Consider the following 17544-nt stretch of genomic DNA (forward strand, 5'->3'; position numbering starts at 1 on the left):
TACCTTGAGATTGTTGTTGTTCAACAATGTTTACTTCCTCATGTTCATTCGACACATTTTGTGGTCAAATAAATGGATTTTTCAAAGGTATATCCTCATTTATTGTTGTCGAAATGAGATCACTTTGATTATTGAAAAACGACTCCCACCAAACTGAATCAGCAATGTCAAAGTACTCATATGTATATCTAATACATTATTTAATTGTTCCAGGCAATCAGAATAATTTATAGCCCTGTTCTGTCTACGTGCATTCTGAACTTCACCAACTGATTGTAATGACAATATTTTTGATGCAAATATTGGATGATCTGGAATGAACTTCAAAAATTGCAATCCTGATGACGGTGCCCACTCTGTAGTAGTTGAATACTTCTTGCCCCATATTAGTGTTTTCCCATCAATTTTTTTGATACGAAATTGATGTTGGAAGCTAATGTCATTAAGTTGTTCAATGCATTTCCCCTCACCATATGATCCCAGAATAAACCTTCGCATGTCAATAGTTTCTTCCAACACTTCAAAAGCAGGCTCTGGCATGTATGATTTCTTAATACATTCAATTAGTGATGGCAAGCTCCCAACTTCCTTCCTCCTCAATGTGACTGAAAAACGACTGAACATCTGATCAATATGGTCATGAGTGTGCCCAACAAGAAGGAAACCAACCTTTACCTTTTGAAAAATTCTCAATTCAACAAGCATGTTCAGATACCCAAAAACAATCTGATTTTTGTTTTCACGGCAAGTGTTGTCCAATTGTAGATACAAAACTTCAGGAAGATTACCAGACCAATGAGAAATCACATCATGAATTATGGTTATGGTCAGATTTGCATCATTATGAATATTTGGAGCTGTGAAGTACACCCTTGGCAACATTTTCCCATTGAAGACCATACAACCGACCAAGTGAAACTGAATAAAATTTTCCTCTTGTAGATTTTTGGGTGTGCGAACAAAATGTGGTAAAAGTGTTTTCTTCTGGTCCATACCATCAATTATCAAACCCAAATATTTATTTGGATTATCATAACACTTCTTTCGATGCTTGTACAACTTCTTCCTTTCATTTGTTTGTTGTTCGCGATGCTCCTGAAGTTCTTTGACAATTAAATCTACACAACATAAAAGAAATTCATTAAGAAATATGTTTTCATAGTTGATGACTATACAATTTTAAAAGTAAAAGTTATGAACACTTACCTCTTTCTGAGCCTTCACATTTGTCCCTTTTTGATTTAAGAGAAGCACATGTACTGCAAATCCCCATCCTTGTCTTCTTAGGAATACGAACATTATTGAATTCTTTCTTCCATATCTTCACAAAATATTGATATGTAATAAAGTGGCCCTGTCCCTCAGCACTTTCTGCATATTCTTTGTATAAGTTGTAGATTTCTCGTCTTGAAAAATTATCTGGAATATGTATTGTCTCTCTATTTGGCATACACTCTCCATGCTTTGAAAAGAAATCTTTCATCCATGACATTGCAGTATTTGATAATGGCCCAAACTGTCTTTTATAACGTACTTCTGAATAAAATGTGGGATCCTTTTCCAATTTTTCTTGAATTCTCGAGAGATCAAAATTCCCAATTGAATGAAACATTTTGAAAGATTTTCTACACAATAAAAAATTCCTAATATGATAATCATAACCTGACAATGTAGATTGCATGCAGCCAACTAAATATGAGTTTTGCATGCTTTTATTCATTGACAAATATCTCTTCCTGCTTTCTAATGCAAATGTGAAATCCATACGTTTCAAGCAATTTTTTTGGCAACATTCACTTGAAATGAGAGCGCTGATAGAACTTCTTCTCGTCAGATATTCTGCTCTACCCCTTGTATAACTAGAATAGCTTGCATCGATACGAAAAGGTCTACTCCTACTCCTCGATACAATATTTCTTGGCAACATCTCCATCATTGGATCATCATTTTTATAAGGACTTTCATCATCATTAAGAGGAACGTTATCCACACTATGATCTGCTCTGATTTTCAAATTTTGACTGAGAGGATACCCTTCATCTTCCCCTTCTTCAGTGCTACTATCATAGTCCTTAGAATTCAGACTAAATGGAAAATCTGACTCGATGTTTAATGGATATTCTTCCTCATGTACATTGTCAGTGCTACTCTCATAGTCCATAGAATTAGGACTATGTTGAAAATGTGGATGTTTACTTATTGAAGATGCTACATCCTGTCCTTTGTCACTGCTACCTTTATACTGATTAGAATTAGGACTAACTGCATCATCCTGTTCTTCATCACTGTTGCTCTCATAGTCCTTAGAATCAGGACTAAGAGGACATTGTGATACTCCAATGTTTTGAAAATCATCATCCCACGCTTCATCACCGCTGCTCTCATAGTCCTTAGAATCAGGACTAAGAGGACATTGTGATACTCCAATCTTTTGAAAATCATCATCCCGTGCTTCATCACCACTGCTCTCATAGTCCTTAGAATTAGGACTAAGAGGACATTGTGATACTCCAATCTTTTGAAAATCATCATCCCGCGCTTCATCACCGCTGCTCTCATAGTCCTTAGAATTAGGACTAAGAGGACATTGTGATACTCCAATCTTTTGAAAATCATCATCCCGCGCTTCATCACCGCTGCTCTCATAGTCCTTAGAATCAGGACTAAGAGGACATTGTGATACTCCAATCTTTTGAAAATCATCATCCCGCGCTTCATCACCGCTGCTCTCATAGTCCTTAGAATCAGGACTAAGAGGACATTGTGATACTCCAATCTTTTGAAAATCATCATCCCGCGCTTCATCACCGCTGCTCTCATAGTCCTTAGAATCAAGACTAACTGGACATTGTGACACTCCATACTTTTGAAATTCATCATCATGCTCTTCATCACTGCTGCTCTCATAGTCCTTAGAATTAGGACTAAGTGGACACTTTGACACTCCATTTTTTTGAAATTCATTATCACATTCATCATCATTGCTGCTCTCATAGTCCTTAGAATTAGGACTAAGTGGACACTTTGACACTCCATTATTTTGAAATTTGCCATCATGCACGTCAAAACTGCTGCTCTCATAGTCTTCAGAATTAGGACTAAGTGGACATCGTGACCCTCCATTCTTTTGAACTTCACCATCACATTCTTCAAAACTGCTACTCTCATAGTCCTCAGAATTAGGACTAAGTGGACATTGTGACACCCCATTCTTTTGAACTTCACCATCATGCTCCTCATCACCGCTGCTTTCATAGTCCTTAGAATTTGGACTAAGTGGAATCTGTGACTCTTTATTAATTTGAAATTCTCCATCCCCTCTTTCATCAGTGTTGCTCTCGTAGTCTTTAGAATCGGGACTAAGTGGAAGAATTGACTTTCTATTCATAGTGGAAGAATTCCCGCTATATTCATCAATATGAATAGAGTTGTTACGCGATGAAGATGTTGATGGTGTATAAACCGAAACTTCACCATCAGAGCAATCCATCACTTTCACATAGAAAATGTTGAATGATACAAATGGAGTCTCCTAAGAATATTATATAGCTTAAAGAATGAAATATTCCCTCCAAAAATTTTTGCGAAAATATTTCCCTCCAAAAATTTTCGCGAAAATATTTCCCTCCAAAAGTTTGTTAGATTTATTTACCTTTATTATTTTATTCTACAATTGATTGAAAAACGTAAACTAATTTATTTTTATGAAATAAATCACTAAAATTCAAATTGTAAATCACAACTTGTACATTAATTATTCTAATAGTTAAAGTATATAATATTTACTTAACAATTATTTTTTTCTAATTTTTATAATATATTCTCAAACAAATTAATCCCACATTCAATCCGTTGTAAAACAACTCTACAATATTCTCTCTATAATAATGTAAAACAAACTATCACACATTAATCGTATGGAAAAACATCTTCGTAATTTCACTTATATAATAAATTTCGCTATCACTATTACTCGCCTCACATCTAGGTTTTCTGAAGTCCCTTGAAAGACTCATGAATTTGTGGAGCAGCGATATTGCTATCAACAATATATACAACGAAGAATTGTTGCAATTGAAAGGTAAGTACAATTATTGTTTCGAAATTTTCATATTAAATTACTTTAATGAATTTTTTTTTTTTTTTTTAAATTAAAAAATTTTCCAAGCCAATTTTTTTTTTTTTTTTTTTTAACCACATGGTGAATCGGTAACTGTCTAGCCTAATCTTGCTATTTACCCCACCCCGCCCGCCACACCTCCCCCCTTCTCCAACCCCTGCCCCCCTAACTCCCTCCCCCCCCCATATTTTTTTTTAAATAAAAAAATTTTCCAACCCCACCCCACCCCGGGCCCACCCGGCACCCGGCCCCCCTGCCCATCCCACCCGCCCCTCCTCCCTCCTCGGCACCCCCGCCTACCCCGCCCCCACCCGGCACACGGCCCAACCCCGCCCGCCCCTCCCCCTCCCCGGCACCCCCGCCCCCACCCGGCGCACGACCCAACCCTGCCCGCCCATCCTCCACCTGGCGCACGGCCCACCCGGCGCCCACCCCTTCCCCAGCCCACCGGGCCGCCCCAGCCCCCACCCCCGGCCAGGCCGCCCCACCCCCCTCCCCCTCCATCCCCCCCCGGCCCCCCCCGCCCGGGCCGCCCCACCCCCCTCCCCCTCCCTCCCCCACCCGGCCACCCCGCCCGGGCCGCCCCCTCCCCCCCCCCCCCCGGCCCCCCCTACCCGGGCCGCCCCACCCGCCTCCCCCTCCCCCTCCCTCCCCCGCCCGGCCACCCCCTCCCCCCTCCGCCCCCCCCCCCCCGGGCCGCCCCACCCCCCTCCCCCTCCTTCCCCCGCCCGGCCACCCCTGCCCGGGCCGCCCCACCCGCCTCCCCCTCCCCCTCCCTCCCCGCCCGGCCACCCCCGCCCGTGCCGCCCCCTCCCCCCCCCCGCCCGGGCCGCCCCACCCCCCCCCCTCCCTCCCCCGCCGCCCCACCCCCCTCCCCCTCCCTCCCCCGCCTGGCCACCCCCGCCCGGGCCGCCCCACCCCTCCCGCCCCTCCCCCTCCCCGCCGCCCAGCCCGCCCGCCCCTCCCCCTCCCCCGCCCCCTCCCCGGCCCCGCCCGCCCCGCCCCCTCCCCGGCCCCACCGCCCACCCCGCCCGCCCCCTCCGCCCGCACAGGGCCACCCCCGGGCCGCCCCGCCCCGCCCGGAATCGACGCTCCGCCCCTCGGGCGGGGCAGGGCGGCCCGGGGTGGCCCTGTGCGGGCGAAGGGGGCGGCCCGGGGTGGCCCTGTGCGGGCGGAGGGGCGGGCAGGGTCGGCGGTGGGGCCGGGGAGGGGGCGGGGGAGGGGGAGGGGTGGGCGGCGGGGCCGGGGAGGGGGCGCGGGAGGGGGAGGGGCGGGAGGGGTGGGGCGGCCCGGGCAGGGGTGGCCGGGCGGGGGAGGGAGGGGGAGGGGGGTGGGGCGGCCCGGGCGAGGGGGGGGGCCGAGGGGGGAGGGGGCGGCCCGGGCGGGGGTGGCCAGGCGAGGGAAGGAGGGGGAGGGGGGTGGGCCGGGCCGGGCGGGGGGGGGCCGGGGGGGGAGGGGGCGGCCCGGGCGGGGGTGGTAGGGTGGGGGAGGGAGGGGGAGGGGGAGGGGGGTGGGGCGGCCCGGGCGGGGGTGGCCGGGCGGGGGAGGGAGGGGGAGTGCCCGGCGGGGGAGGGAGGGGGAGTGCCCGGGCGGGGGTGGTTGGGCGGGGGAGGGAGGGGGAGGGGGAGGGGCGGCCCGGGCGGAGGTGGCCGGGCGGGGGAGGGAGGGGGAGGGGGAGGGGGGTACGGCGGCCCGGGCGGGGGCCAGGGGGTGGAGGGGGAGGCCCTGGTGGGGTGGGGCGGCCCGGGCAGGGGAGGGAGGGGAAGGGGGGTGGGGCGGCCCGGGCAGGGGTGGTCGGGGGGAGGTGGGCGGGGGCGGCCCGGGCGGGGGGGGGGGCCGGCCCGGCCGGGGGAGGGAGGGGGAGGGGGGTGGGGCGGCCCGGGCGGGGGGCCGGGGGGTGGAGGGGCCGGCCCGGCCGGGGGAGGGAGGGGGAGGGGGGTGGGGCGACCCGGGCGGGGGTGGCCGGGGGGGGTTGCGGCGGCCCGGCCGGGGGAGGGAGGGGAAGGGGGTGGAGGTGGGGGGTGGGAGGGGGCGGCTCGGGGGGGGAGGGAGGGGGAGGAGGTGGGGCGGCCCGGGGGGCCGGAGGGGCAGGGGGGCGGGGCGGCCCGGGCGGGGGGAGGGGGGGCCGGAGGGGGAGGGGGGTGGGGCGGCCCGGGCGGGGGGGCCTAGGGGTGGGCTGGGGGGCGGGTCGGGGGAGGGGGAGGGCAATTTTGATTATACAAATAAAAAATTTATGGTATATTTTTGTTGTTAATTTAAGTTAATATGTTTTTTTATTTACTAATTTATGTGTTTTTTTTAGGAAAATGGCATCAAGGAAAATTTATGTGAATCTTTCTGGAGCAAGGAGTCTTAAAGGTGTATCTTCAAAAAACGTTGGTGAACGAACTCCACCTGAGCTCATACCTACAAATATGTCAACTGCTTTAAGTGATAAGAAGCTAATCTCAGATTGGAAAAGTTCAAAAGAGGTGAAATTTCCATCAAGAGCCTGGTATGTGAAAGAAAGAGAGAGCACAACTGTGAATATATATCTATACATTGATACACGCAATAATAATGAAAATTTGGAGGTGATGGGAAAAGTCATAGATATGTGTTCGGTACCAAACACTGAAGTTGTTTACGTACTTACAAAACTTGCCAAGTCACATGAAAGGATTAAAGACCGACTATCATATTCATTATATGACAGGAGAGAGGTATCTACAAAGTTGTGTAAACAAATCGTAAATGATATGACACAAAACACGGTAAGTATTGTTATTTGTATTTTTATTTTGCGTTTTGAAAATGTCTCGCTATATTTTTTAACTTTGATTATATTAACATATGATATTTTGTTTGGCAGAATTTTGTTGAAAGCTGTTCAATTATGTTGGGAGGCATTCATTACATAGAGCATGATATCATGAAAGTTGTCAGCCATTTTTACTCAGTGTCAGAAGAAGATATGCAAAACATGGAAAATGTAGTAATTGATGATGCTACAAAACTACATCCAAAGAATCAGAAAAAAAGGCCTCTGGTGGATAAATCTAGCAAGGGTAAACAAGTTACTTTTGAGGACGATGAAGTTGAAATTGACAATGAAGCATATGTTGCCATTACTGAAGATGACATTGAAATTGTGGAAGGTCGTAAAAGACCAAAAGTAACAATGCCCAAAAATAGATCTCTTGAGAATGTTAAGACGAAAAAAGGTAGAGTTGAAGATCTTGAAGTAGTCATTACCAGCAGTCAAGAACCTAGTGAAACTTCAAAAGAAAGCAGAGAAATCATTACACCAGGAGCTGATTTAGGTGATGGCATTATCAAAACAAAACAAAATGCCATTCGACAGACTTTGACAAAGAGAAACTTAGTTGATGGTGGTCGTACATTTCAGTTAAATGTCACACAAACCTATAAGGCAAGTGAAGGACAATGTCAATATCAAGTCAGAAAGCCACAGCATCTGCATGTTCACAACTTGAAGACATTGATGAGGTACAATCCATATGCTCATGTGGTTAGTTATGTGCTTCTTGTTGATCCACTTCAAGTTCCCAACAAAGAAGCATTTGATAAGTCAAAATGTTTTGAATACAATTATTATGTGCTTGGGGGGAACCATTCTGTTGAAGCTCAAAGACAATTGATGGAGGAATATCCTAATAACCCACGTTTTGAAACGATGAAATGTATCATTTATGCTGGTTTAAATGAAACAGAAGCAAAGTTAGTGGCATGGGATCATAATTCAGATAATGAATATAGGATGTCTATGACTTTAATCCAAAAGGTTAGATTTATTCATAGTGAATTCCTAGAAAAATGTGGTGGGGATAAGATCAATATTACTACAGATTTCCGAAAGGAATGTTGTATGGAAATAGGCTATCAAATTGAAGATAAAGGCAATTCAAAAAATGGAAAAGACAACAGATCTAGCGATTTATTCAGAGGTGTTGATAACATTTTCCAATTGGCATTTAGAACTAGAGATATTTGGAATTTGATTGATGACATTTTTAGCATGTGGGAAGACATTCGCATTAAAAACCAGAGGGTCAGAAAGTCTAAGCCATTGATATGTAGCAACAATAAATCAGCGCCTGAACTGAAGCAACTTCCAGACGATATGACCATCACGCCTTGGAGGGCGATGCAAGGAGTGAAAGATGAAAAAATTGTCAAAACAATATTATCTCGTGTGAAGTCGGGGGAATTATCATTGGAAGAAATGTTTGAAGAATTTCAAAAGTAAGTTTGCTGAATTATTTTTACTTATTTCCAGGATTATAGTTATCTTTTAACTAAAACAAGTTGTTATTGGTAGTATTTGTTATACATATCAGTATATTAACTTTTTCTTACTTTATCTATGCAGTCACAAAGTTTACATGAAAATTCAGGAACAAATGGTTAAATTGTTGAATGAAGATAGTTGGGATGATGTTGTACGCAACTATCCAGATTCAAGTTCTACATCAACATTGAAAGCTTTTTATCTTGCATTTAAAAAGGTAACTTGATTTATACATTCAGTTTTAATCATCTGTGTACTATTTTTAATTTAAAACTTACACATACATTTGTTTGTTTGGTAAAAGATGAAGAAAGAAGATAATGGAGCACCAGACAGTTTCAAGACTTTTATTGAAAAAATAAAGATTGAAAGACTGAGAAAGCAACGTATTAAGAATGTTGAACTTGATCCAACTCTTAATCATTTCATTTGGAATGGGCTAGACACTATTCAATATCAAGTAATACAAGGCGACTGTGAAGACATTGCGAAACTCGTACCAAAAAGGGATTATGCCCTGGTTATTGCAGATATTCCCCATGGTTTCAATATTCCAAACATTTGCTATGATATTGACCCTTATACTTATCAAGCTTTTAATAAAGTGGTGGCGGGATTTAAGGAAGTGACGTCATCACCATTATGGAGATTTGTGACATTTCATTCAGACACACAATTGGCAATGTTATTGTCAAGCTTAAAGGGGAAAACAAATTCAAGGATGCAGCTTACATGGTAAGATGTTTAAAGGTATATTTGATTAATCTTGAAAAATTAATTTATGTACAAGTTAATTGAACTTTTACTATTTTATGTTACAGGCAAAAGTCAAATCTTCTTGACAATGAAGATCAACAATTTATAAATGACCGTGAGTTCATTCATATTGATAGTTGGGCAAAAGATGATAGCCATATGTCTATGATTTTTAATTGGGTGGACAAAAAGAGTCATAGCCAAATACTGACTTATGATGCTGTTGTGAGAAAACTAACATATGAAGACAAAGAAATGAAAGGAGAGATAGTTAACATTTATCAGAAACCACAATTATTGATTAACTATCTTATAGACATATGTTCAAATGAAGGAGATTGGGTTCTGGATTTATTTTCTGGCTCAGGTACGTTTTGCCACATGGAATTGAATTTCAATATGTTCTTTTTTTTAATTAATATGTCATTGTACTAATTTACTTCATTATTTTTTTGTGCTTGATAATTAGGTACAACACTAGCATGCTGCCTTCAAAAAGGAAGAAATTGCATTGCAATTGAGAAAGATCCATTACAATGCAATTTCATTCAGCAAAGAATTAATGCTCTTCAATTTCTTCCAGATGCAATGCAAGAAATTGGGTTGAAGAAAGGGGACTTTAGTGAATCACGTGTGGCAAAAAAGGCAAAGGAACCCCAACCACCATTACATGGAATGAATGGAAAGACACATATTGGGGGATTTGCAGACATGAAAGACCCATTAGAAGAGGAAAATGAGCAAAATGAGCAAAATGAAACAGAAAATATTGTGGAAGAGGACAATGATGAAACTCTAGAGGACGAAGAGTTTGGATTACGTGACATTCTTGATTAAATTTAAGTTATGCTTGTAACTCAAGCTTTGCAATGTTTTGACTTTGACATTTTATGAGAAGAATAAACACTCAATTAGGGTTGTTATACGTTCAATATTGGTTATATGTGATTTTTGCATTGATTTTTAAGTTAATCATTTTTTTTTTGAAAAAAAAGTAGTTATTATTATCTTTTTGACATGAAATTCATAAAAAAAACTATTATTTGACCATTTTTAGTTAATATTTTTGTATAAAAATTGTGATTTTGACATGTTAATTCTAGCAAAAAATTATCAAAACGTTTAGTTTTTTTGTTATATTTATGTTAAAAATGGTTATTTTTTATGTCCATTGTTAAAAAATGTTGTTTTCTAGAAACAATTATTTCATGTGGATTGAAAAATTAATTAAGGATGTCTAAATATGTAGATTATCTAAAATTCAAACTATCGACTTTCTAATTTAAAAACGCAAAACAATAAAAACCCCACTAAAAAAAAAAAAATTAAGATAGAGAACAAGAAAATATGAATACAATGACGACTTCAAAAACTATCAAATTTAGAAAATAATTTTTTACATTTCACACACTAGAAAATTTAAAGTCAAAAAATAGGTCTTTTAAAAAAAGGGTGTGGTGTAGAATACTCACTTTTTAAAATCAGGATGAAAATCACTACCATTCTAAAACTTAATGCACATGAAAAAAATTAAAGTTCCAAAAACCATGTTCTTAAAAAAACATGTGTATTCTGCATCAACACTTTTGAAAATCGGGTCATTTTTTTGCCACCTCTACAAAATGGGTAACAGTATCAGTTCCCGTTTCAAAGTTTACATTGTTTTACGGGGAACAACTATTGTTCCCTATAAGGAACAACACTTTCTTTGTGGGTTTTTATTTTGCTATCCCCTTCAAGGAACAACACTTTGTGAATATTTTTTAGAACATACTCTTTCTCTTCCTTGAATAATCATCCCTAGACCATCCCAGTTTCACTCTTTATGATCCTCTTAATGGCATGAAAGGTACAATACATATTTAAGGACAACAAATATGGAGTCTAGTGGAACAGGCAAATATCTTGAATATTATCCCCTTTGTCATCCCTTATCAGGAAGGGAGCGATAACAAAGAGAAGATCGCGAGGAACCTTGAGGGGTTGACTCGTGGTATCTTGGAGTATGCTCAGATAGGAGACATGCCTCGATGGTATGAGAGGCACACAGTGGGAGTCTCAGATCGGATCCATTGACCATTGAGTCAGGTTGCACAAGCTATCTCGTGCTACCATGACCACCATGCCAAGTAGTTTCTAGGTCCATCACTTACATATTTTTTGAGGCCTGCATGCCACAGATGTACGAAGCCTGCGAGCCACTGATGTTATTATAAACACACATATTATTTTTTTGGGTTCTAATGTATCAAACATTCTCACACATATATATATATATATATAAGTTGTATTTTCCAGCCTATTATGGTACAAATGGTTTGTCTTATCTTTTACATGTTTTGTAAATGTCTATCCAACACGTAATTAGCTAATTCATCTGTCAATGTATTCATGCATCTAGGAATATGATGATATGTAATATAATCAAAATGTCTTTCCAATAGATGGATACGAAGATACATCCATAATATTTGAGGTTGACAACCAATTCCATAGATGCCCAGGGTGATGGCTTCTGACAATAGTTCGATAACCGCACTGTATTCAGCAATGTTGTTGGTTGTACGACCTAGGAAGATACCTTGAAGGTCAATCAACTCACCGTTAGGGTTATAGATAGCCCATGCCGTGGATGATAGGTTCTGGGTACTTCGGCAAGAACCATCGGCGAAACCAACATGAGGAGTTGCAGACATCTGAAAAGCAAGAAAATCATAGTAAACTGAAAAGTTGTTTGAAAACTATCACACAAAACCACACTGTACAAAAATGAATCACACACTAATGTACATAAGTAACCATGAAAGATGACCTAAGCATAATACGTTTTGAAGTAAAGCCTGTTTCGGGGCTTATCAAGACGATTTCCTTCATAATCAATAAGCTCATAGGCTCCTTTCTGCAAAACACGTTTTACAATATAGGGCCCATGCCACATAGGTTCGAACTTGCCTGCCCCCAGCTTATCATTAGCTTGGTCATATAGCATGACCAAATCACCCTCTGAGAAAGCACAAGGGGAGATCAACTGATCGAAATGGGATTTGACCCATTTCTTTTGTGCTTCGATGACCAAGGCAGCGAGACATTGAGTCTCGTCTAGTCGTTCTGAATATAAGACACGTTCCTCTTGAGGTGATGTTTCGAGGAGGAGTTCAAGAGCTAACTTGAGTGAAGGAATCTCACATTTAATCGACAATGTTGCTTCCAGACCATAGACCAGCTGGAATGGTGTGAAACCAGTTGCGTCTTTGGTTGAAGTTCGGTAGACCCACAGAGCTGAAAAAAGCATGAGATGCCAATTTGATTTGTGCATCCCAATAGTACGCTGAAGCATGGTGACCAAAACCCTGTTCATGGCTTTAGCTTGGCCGTTGGCCTAAGTGTAATATGGGGTTGAGCCATCGTGGTGCAAGCCCAATGCAGATGTTAGTTCTGCCATCATGTAATCTCTGAAATGGGAGCCATGGTCTATGAAAATGGCTTGGGGTATGCCAAACCTGGAAATAACATGGTTAAAAAGGAATTGAGTCATCGTCTTACAATCAACAGAATATGTAGGCATCGTTTCAGCCCATTTGGTGAAATAATCCACAACAATGATAATATAGCCATGCCCCCCAGCTGAACGAGGGTTACATGTCATATAATCGATGCCTCATTTGGCAAAGGGACCAATGGTAATGATGGGGCGTAGGTGAGCGGGTGGGGTGTGCATCCTGCGTTGGTAAATTTGGCATTTATGACACTTGCGGACAGCAAGAATGCAGTCTTTGAAGATAGACGGCTAGAAATAACCAACGCGAAGGATTTTCTGAGCTGTACCATAACCAAACATATGAACACCACATGCCTCGAAGTGGTAATCATTGAAAGCTCTTTGAGCTTCCTCGGTCGTGAGGCATCGGCAAAGAACATAATCAACACCGACATGGTATAAAGTATCTCCAATAATACGGTAGGGTTGGGAATGATGCCAAATCCTTCGATGATCATCCTTGGTCAACGCGTACCAGAACGTGGAGGTTTGGAGATACATGATGATATCACCATACCATGGATCAAGGGTGCTAATTAGGAAAAGGGTCTCATCTGGAAGTTGTTCATCTGCACCAGCAGGGAGAGCTTTGGAGGGCAGGGAACAAATCAATTCAGCGAAAACAAGTGACTTCTTAGATTTGGCTGTAGTGAAGACCAAATCGAATTCTTTTAGGATAATGATCCATTTAGAATACTTGTCCCCTAGCAACTGATGAGTCAGGATATAGGTCATAGTGTTACATTCAGAAATCACTATAGTCGTACGTAAAAGAATATAGTGCCAAAAATGTTGAATAGCCTGGACGACAGCCAAATCCAACTTCTTGACATGTGCATAACACGTTTCGGTGTTGAGGAGATTCCGACTAAGGTAGTAGATCACATGTTTTCTGTCTTCGTCGTTATCTTGAACCAACACCATAGCAATGGTGCTAGGGGCTGCAGCTAGGTAAAGGAAGTAATCTCAATAATAGTCCAGTGGGTGTAATAGAGGACCATTTATGAGGACAGCCTTAAGATCATCAAAAGATTTTTGGGCCACCTCGTTCCATGCAAAGGGCGTTCCTTGTTTGAGCAACCGGGTAAATATTGTAGCTAGCCTGGCATAGTTGGGTATAAAACGACTAAGAAAGTTGGCCTTTCCTTGCAGGCTCTAGAGTTGGTGCAGTGAAGATGGAGGGGGTAAATTTACAAAGGCATCGACTTTTAGCAGATCTAGGTGAATCCCATCATTAGAAACGATGAAGCCGAGGAGTCATCCTGATTCCATGTAGAAAACACATTTGTGTGGATTTAACCAAATGTTATAGTGTCTGCAACGTAGAAAAATCTATCGAAGATGGTCTGGGTGATCCTGGCGCTTACGAGAATGGGCAGGAAGGTCGTCCAAGTAAGGCTGAACAATGTTGCGAATATCATGAAACGCATAGGACATTGTTGTTGAAATGTGGCTCCAGCATTTTTGAGGCCGAACGGGAGCTTCTTGAATGCGAACGTACCCCATGGGCAGATAAAGGTTGTCTTCTCTTGGTCGACTGGTGCAATATTAATATGGTTATAACCATAAAAACCGTCCATAAAGGAAAATATCTCGCTCCTGGCACATTCATGAATGATTTGATCAATGAAGGGAGTAGGATAGTTGTCTTTAGGATAGTCACGATTAAGATCTCGATAATCCATGCAAATGCAGATCGTGCCTTGTTTTTTAGTCGTCAGGACAATATTGGACACCCAGTCTATAAGGGGGATGGGGTAAATGAACCCATCTTTGAGAAGATTTTCGACTTCACCCTTAATAGCAGTAGCCTTCCTAGGGTGCACCAGGTGAAGACGTTGGCGAATGGGCTTCGCGTGCGGATACGTTGGTATTTTATGCACCACAATTCTAGGATTTATGCCAGACATTTCTTCATAAGACTATGCAAACACATCATGAAATTCCTAAAATAGACGAGCATATGTCTTGATCTCATCCGGAGAACAAGATACCCCAATATGAATATGTTCAACGACACCGGGTTTGATAGAAATGTCAATCGGCATTGTTTGGGTAATATTACCCAAATTTCCTTCCGACCATACTTCATGAGTAACAGTCGGTGGTGGAAATGGAGAAGAGGACTCTTCAAAAGCGATAGACATGATTGTCGGGCGAGGCAGGAACGAGGGGCGATGATGGATATCGATCCATGGTGGTTCCTCGAGAGACATTATTTCCATGATACCTTCATCGGCGATGAAGGTCTTGACTAAGGGATCAAATGATTCCAAAGTGCCAAGCCAGGGGGATTGAGAGTACATATCAAGAGAGGTCTTCGACATATGGGAATCATAGGATGTAAAGTTCGAAGCCAAAACAATTTCCACGTAATTAAAGTCTATTTTTAGACTATGTCTATTTTTAGACATATGGATCATGGTCTATGAGTTGCAGGATGTTGTTTATGGATGATTGGTCATGTTGGGAAAAATAGATGGACTTCTATTTCTGGTTCACAGCGGACTGATCAAAGTCTATTTTTAGACTGCTAGTCAAAAATAGAAAAGTCAAATATTATTGTCTCATAATAATATTTAGACTATAAACATTATCTTATCCTCTTGGAGCACTTCAGTTTGAGCTACAGATGTGGCACATGCAGCTTTCAGAAGGAAATACGCTTTTCTTGTGGGTCAGTTGAGCTATTGCATGCAGGACATTAGTTAGAACTCATGCATGTGAGTTCTGTGGAGTTGGATGTGGAGTTGATGGAGTTGTGTTCAGTTTGACTTGGCTAAACTAGTTGTAATTAGTCTAACTGCAAATAGACTAGTGATGAGTGATGTGAATTAATTGATTAAATTAATTCACTAATTATTAACTCATAATGTAACTGAAGAATACATCAGTTAACTCAATGCATGTACAGTTCAGTGGAGACAGGTGTTAGAGGTTGAGATTGCTATCAGTTGTGACTATAGTTGTGCATGAGATCTTGCATAATCAATGTATTGAGTATGCCCATGATGATTGCCCAGTATATGCCCAGTGATATAGCCTGTGCTCACGTGATTTCCAGGGTGAGTGATTTTCACATGGTATTGTGCAATAGAGGCAGGCAAAGCAGTGGAGGAGATTTGAACCTGTGACTTGTTCGGATCTGAGCTAGTTTTGTGTGTAACAGGTGAAGATAGTGTTGGATACTTGTGAGGAGTATTGTACTATGTAATGTTACATGTTCTCAATCATTAATATACAGATAGTGTGGGGTTTTTAGCTGTAAGCTTTCCCTGGGTTACATATTGTGTTAATGTGTGCATTCGATTGATGTTTCATTGTTTTTTATGCTGCTAAATTGATGATCAACGTAGAGGAGGTTATGTATTATGCATGTATTCCGCAATAGTGTATAATCAGGATAATCTCTGTGAATAAGTGTTTATTATTCAAAATTTCTACATGGTATCGGAGTTGTTGATCATCAGATCTACTATTCAGAAAGTGTTTACATTCTATTTCTTCAGGCAGAGTCTGTAATCGGGCCAGGTAGCCTCTGGATTCATCCTTTCTTTTGGAAGGTGAGATATCTGGTAAAAACCCATACAGTCAATCTCTGTACGAGAAATACTTTGTTCTCACAAATTCTAGATCAGAGGCGGTTGAGTTTGGAGCTGGTGGAATTCAAATTTGCAGTAGTGTTTTCTTGGTATCAACGTGGCAATGTCTTTCAACGAATTGCGATTGGAATATGCTCTTGAGGGCAGCTCAAACTATATTGCATGGAAGGACAGGATGGAGGCAGTGTTGGATAATAATGGGCTGAAGGATTTCATAGAGGCTGATGTCCTAAAGCCTACTGATACTGCGCAAGTTGATGCTTGGCAAAAGAAGACAGCAAAGTGTTAAAGGATTCTGTTGGAGGGCGTGAAGGATCACATTGTGTCCAGCCTGCATGGGAAGGCTTCTCCATACTTGATGTGGAAAGAGTTGACAGATATATTCCAAAGCAAGAGCGATCATAGGAAGCTGGCGCTCAAGGATAAACTCAGAAACATCAAATGTGAGAAGGGAGGCAGTATGCCCAAGTATCTCACGTAGTTCACTCAGTGTCGGGATGAGCTAGGAAGTGTGGGGGTGATTGTCGATGATGAGGACTTGGTGAGCTTGGCTCTCCTTGGTCTTCCGAAGAGTTGGCATTCCTATCAGGACTCTGTCAATGGTCGGGAAAAATTGCCAGGATGGGAGAGACTTTGGTCAGATCTTGTGCAGGAGGAGATCAGGCGGAATACCAGGGATGGATCTTCATCAAAGGTACCTGATGAAGAAAATTGCGCTTTGACTGCCAAAGCAAAGAAGGGGAAGAAAAAGAAAGCTTCTCAGTCTGGTGCGAAAGGCAAGAAGCAGGACATGTCCAAGGTGAATTGTTTGCATTGTCACCAACACAGATACTATGCCACTAATTGTCCGCAGAAGAAGAAGAACAAGCAAGCTCCTAGATCTGCAGCAGGAGAGGCTCCAGCCTCGCAGTTTGAGCTTGACTTTTCATTGATCGCATGCTTGGTTTCAAGTGTGATGGGATCGGTGTGGTTGTTGGACAGTGGTGCGTCTTTTCACATGACAGGAGATCGAGATTTGTTTTCTGATCTCGAGGACAAAGATCTTGGAGTGCACATCGAGAAGGGTGATGATGGTAGATACAGTGCGACCGCTATCGGTACCATTTCCTTTGAGAGGGAGTCTGGTAAACCCTTCATATTGAAGGAAGTGATGCATGTTCTAGGATTGAAAAAGAATCTTATCTCTGTGGCGATGTTAGAAGACAAGGGATATGATGTTGTTTTTAGCGAGGGAAAG

Source organism: Pinus tabuliformis, chromosome 4_1 (assembly GCF_031772625.1).
Source record: "Pinus tabuliformis cultivar Carrire ecotype Pingquan chromosome 4_1, CPIR1, whole genome shotgun sequence".
Lineage (NCBI taxonomy): Eukaryota > Viridiplantae > Streptophyta > Pinopsida > Pinales > Pinaceae > Pinus > Pinus tabuliformis.